The sequence below is a fragment of the Tupaia chinensis genome, unplaced genomic scaffold, assembly GCF_000334495.1.
Source record: "Tupaia chinensis unplaced genomic scaffold, TupChi_1.0 Scaffold000647_1, whole genome shotgun sequence".
Classification (NCBI taxonomy): domain Eukaryota; kingdom Metazoa; phylum Chordata; class Mammalia; order Scandentia; family Tupaiidae; genus Tupaia; species Tupaia belangeri.
The window spans coordinates 3,609,211-3,614,538 of record NW_006160168.1 but is presented as its reverse complement, the minus strand read 5'-3'; the positions used below and the strand labels follow the sequence as shown (position 1 = coordinate 3,614,538).

The window sequence follows — 5,328 nt, the reverse complement described above, 5'->3', positions numbered from 1 at the left end:
CCTCTTTTCCCTTTTTTTTTTTTTTTTTTTTTTTGGCCAGGGATATTGTTAACAAAAATCTCTATGACACTAGGATCAAGAATTTGCTACTGGCAACTTGTATTTTTAAGACTTTCTACAACTTTCGAATGTTCTTAAATTATAACCAAAACAGAGGGAAGCAAGGAGAATCTCAACAGTTAAATATAAATATGCAAATGATTACTCCTTTCTTATCAAAGATATTCTTGAATGGAAACTAAAATAAGCACACCAGAAAGGAAGCGTTCATCATCACAGGATAATCTGTAGGTGGGGCATTCAGAAACTTTGGAAATAGATCTGGCATTTCCAGATTTTCCTAGACCATTTGTGTTTTTCTTTCCTTTGGCTAGCAATTAGCTAATTTTCATATTGTCATCATTGATTCTTTCCAGATGCTCCTTTTATTTTTAACAATACTTTTCCACCTCATACACTTTCTTACTTTTTGCTCTATAGTTATGAACCTTTTAAAGTTCCCCAAAAGCATCTCTCTATAAAATCAAAGGTCTGGGTACCAGCTTTCTAAATATTCATGTGTATAAATACTTGTATGCTTCCAGAAGTATCTATGAATACATGACATATTAGTATATGAACATATGTATATCACCTCAAGCATATTTAAGAACTCTATTTTTAGATGCACAAGCCTTTTTAAAAATCACCTCTTCTATTTTCAATATGATAAATTACTGAAAGGGAAAAAGCAATTTTCTGACATTAGTTTGCTTAAGAACAGAACACTGAAAAAAATTAAGAGAAAATATTAATTTTTCACAAAAGTTGTTGAGAAATAACTAACTTCATATGTTTTAAGTACTAATTACAATAGTGTGAGGTTCTTTCCTTTGGGACGTCACATTTTTTTGGAGTTGAATTATAGTTAGTGAAAGCTGAAGGAATCTTTCTTTCCGGAACATCACAGCATCTGTCAACTTTATAATTATGTCCAGAGTGAACTCAGCAACCCGGCTAAGCATGCTCATTGTTCCCTGCATTCCCTGCTCTGGTTATCTTCCTAAGTAGAATGGAGGGTGTGAAGCGACCCCGTCTGAACGATGAATGATAAGAGTTACAGGCGTGCCATTAATATGAATGAGCAGGTTACCTCCCACAGTGCTCACAGTATCGTTAGAGGGTTTGTGGTGTAGAATTAACATGAGATGTTTCTTTAAATTCTCTCTTGAAAGTGATATTGCTGATGTTCCTGCTCTGTGCCATTGCCCATTTGCACAGGAACAAGCTGGCTTTGTGTTAATGAACTGAGACCTTCTTAGCTGACAGGAAGTCTGCTCCTTGGATGATCTGAGGAGGAAGAAGGACCAGGATGAATGGAGAGCACATGAGGATGTGAAAACTGGAGTGCTCCACAGCTGAAAGAATGATTTATTGGCAGTTAATTTAGCTGTTCTGCAACTCAACATGAGCTTTGTTTTACTTTGGTGGAACTCTTCCTTTATTTAGGAAAATAAAGAATAAATAAATTGACATCATAAGTGCCCATGTAACTCAACATGTGAGTGGACCATAATTTATATTTTTAGGCTGTGATTTAAACTCACACTAAAACTTTTGTCTCACAAGTCTAGATTTGAAAGTGCCGTATTTGAAAGAAAAATTTTTATAATGTCAAAGGGCATGTGCACTCACCAGTGAGAGGGAGAGAATCCCCTCAGTGGGGCATGGTCACGCCACAACCCCTTTCCTCCATCTCTCCTTCCATAGGAACAAATGCCCCATGTATTTGCTAAGTCACCAAGGCCAGAATTCGAACTGTGGTCGGCTACATGGGATCTGGCTCCCAATGCACAGTACCTAACCACTATACTACAGGATTGGCCCTCCATATGCTGTCTTTTCATCTGAGCTTTCTTTCAGGCAGTCAGGCAAAAAGAACAAGAAGCAGTAAATGAATTGTTTTTTTTTCCCCTCTCCTTATGTCAGAGGGCATGTGTGTAACAACTAAGAGAAAGAGACAGGCCTGGTCATGCTGCAACCCTTCCTTCTGCATCTCTCTACACAGTTTGGATGCTGGTCATGCGTGTTGCTACCAGAGCTGGGATTCAAACTGAATTGGCCATGTGGAATCCAGTTTCCCTGGCTGAGAGCCCATGTACTTGGCTGTGGGGCCCAGCCCAATGACAGGATTTACAGAGGATGATCCTTCATGTTAGCTGGAAGACTATGATATAGCATCAAAGAAGAAAGGCATGTGAAGGGGGGGTCAGCTTTTTAGTTACAATAGTTTGCTATTGTGGAGAAATCTCTTCAGAGATCATGAAAAGTATCATGTGGATAAATATAAAGAGTGATGAAATTAGTTCAGAATTAAATCTCAGCTCTACCATTAATTTTCAGAGTCTATTTAGGATTTTATTTATTATCTCGGTACCTGAATTTTTAAATTATGATTTCTGGTTTATATATGTTTGATATAGACCTCGTAGTGTACAGTATTTTTTAAGCATGCCTACGGTGCACGATAATTAAATCAAGGACACACTTTTTTCAACATTGAACATTACATTATGTTGTACACATTCGGTAACAGTTCTACTAGTTTTCTTTCTTTCTTTTTTTTTTTTTTAGAGATATTCTTTTTGCTATAGGGCATGTGTATTCACTGGAGAGACAGAGAGAAGCAGAAAGACAGAAAAGCAAGAAATAACCCCTTGGGGGAATGGCCACACCTCAATCCCTTGTTCTCTACTCTCTTCTCGGGATTTTGGGAATGCATGCATGCACACATCAACGTGAGTTCGAAGTCCCTGGGTCCAGGACTCAAACAGTGGTTGACCATGTGGGAGTCCAGCGATGTAACCATTTTGCCAACTGCTGGTCCTTTCTACTGTTTTGTGTGTGTGTGTGTGTGTGTGTGTGTTTAATCTGTATTAAACTGTCCATATTCTTACTCTGCTCTGATACCCCATCTCATACCTCTTCCTCTTATTTACATGCAATCTTGTGTCCATTCAATTTTTTCCCAAGCCCTCCTCTCCCCCACTGTGATTTCTAGTATCCACTATTACTCTCTATTTCTATGCTTTCAAGCCCTTTTGTTTCCTCCATAGATCACAGACATTCAATACATGTTAAGAGGGGACATACAGTGTGTGTTTTTCATTGTCTAGCTTATTTCACTTAGTATTAAATATTCAGCATGATAATAATACTGGCCTTTTACCAAACCCCAGAGAGCAGCACTTTGAATGGAAGACAGTACAAACTGTGCCTCTTAGGATTTATTGCCATGACTGGGAAGCTCCTCCGCTCCCTATTCCAACAGATATTTGCTGAAAGAATCCCTTCCTATCATCCTGTCTAAAAAGCCCTCTCCTTCCTCCATGCTTGCTTTGCTACACAATCATCCCTGGGTATCCATGGAGGAGCAGTTGCAAGAATCCTGCAGATACCAAAATCCATGGATATTCAAATCTCTTATGTAAAATGGTGTAGTATTTACATATAACCAAGCCACATCCTCCCATATACTTTGAATCATCCCTAGATTGCTTCTAATACCCAATATAATATAAATGCTTTGTGAAGAGGTACAATACCCAATATAATATAAATGCTATGTGAAGAGGTACAATAGCATGTTGTTAAGGGCATAATGACAAGGAAAAATGTCTGTACACATTTAGTGCAGATGCAATAAACTTTTTCTTCTGAATTTTTTGTTTGTTTTGTCATAGGATGAGCATTCTCTGGAGACAGAGAGAGACAGTGAAAGAAAAAGTGTGAAGTCATCCCCCAGGTGGGATGGCCACATCGTAAAACCTTCTCTATTCTCCTCCTGGGCTTTTGGGAACACATGCACGTGCACCTGGCGTGAGTTTCAAGTCACCAGATCTAGAACTCAAACCTCGGTCTGCCATTTAGGAGTCCAGCACCTTAAACACTACACCACCTGCTGGCCCCTTTCTGAATATTTTTTATTTGCTGTTGGTTGAATCCATGCAGATAGAACCTACAGATATAGATAAATGACTAGTTTTTATTTGTAGCCGTTTTCACTACCTGACATTATATTAGGAACTTACTTATTTACATGTTTGTTTTCTGTTTCCCACACCAGGTTGTCAATTCCTTGTATATAGGGGTTTGAGTTTTTTGTTCTTTGCTGTGTCCTCTAAATGTAGAATAGTTATGGTTCAATGTGTTCTATAAGCATGTTGAACAAATAGATAATTGTGTGTGATTATCTGCCAAGGACTCCCATATTAAAGCTATTTAAGGAACCAGCAGTTAGCGTAATGGCTATGTTACTGGACTCCCATGTAATTGACTGCAGTTCGAGTCCCAGACCTGGCAGCTTAAAGTCACGCCGGGTGCATGTGTGTGCGTGCCCAAGATCCCAAGACGAGAATGGAGGAGAAGGGATTGTGGCATGGCCATCCCCCCAGGGGGGTGATTTCTTGCTCTCTGTTTCTCTGTTTCTCTCTGTCTTTCTGGCGAGCACGCGCACCCTATAGCAAAAACCTCTCCAATAAATAAATAAAGCTACTTTAAATAAAATCCTTATTTCAGACTATTCATTCAGTTCTCATATGTCATAATATGAAATGGCTTGGCTTGTTTTCAGTATTTTTGAACAGAAAGTCATCATCTTTACCTTGTAACAGTCTTCACCAAAAACCATCAGAGTTAAAATGTTCTGCTCCCAGTTCTTAGATCTCTAAATCTCAGTCACCTCTGATAATCCTCTCATGTTAGTGATCCATTCTTTACATTCATTATTTTATGTCTAATATGTGCTCATTGTCTTGCCTAATTAACCTCAAATTTCAAAAGTATATTCATGCAAATTTGGAATAATTTAGGAATCAAACTAATACAGAATTGAATTTTTCAGAAAATCAATATCTTTAAGTCAGTCACTAGAATGTTCTTTCTAGTGACATTTTCCTCCAGTGTGGTCTTGTGAATAATGTAGAACAAGAATGAAAATTCAGTGGTTGCTTAACAATAAATTCCAACGATCTCTTTGAGAAGTATTATAATGGAGAAGGGTACAAAGAGACTTAAGCAGATCAATCAGTGAATTGTGCTGTCCCAAGGTCTTGGACATGCCACAAACATGAAGTGATTAAATGGCAATCTGCCCCTTGCCACCACGACCCTGCCCCTTGCCACCACCATCCTGCCCCACCCCACACCTTGCTTCTTTAGAAAACAATTGTAAATTTTGAACAGCAATTGACAGTTTAAGGCCTAAAATAAGAAACCATCAATTCCAATCAAACTATCTGAAAGCTGAAATTTTCCAAATCATGGAAGAGGATAAGCAGAGTTCTGTGC

General features: G+C 38.4%; 1 protein-coding gene across 1 annotated transcript in view; it reads right to left on the bottom strand.

Moving 5' to 3' along the window:
• ITGA8 (integrin subunit alpha 8) overlaps nt 1–5,328 on the bottom strand; it is a 216,940-nt gene that overhangs the window by 169,394 nt on the left and 42,218 nt on the right.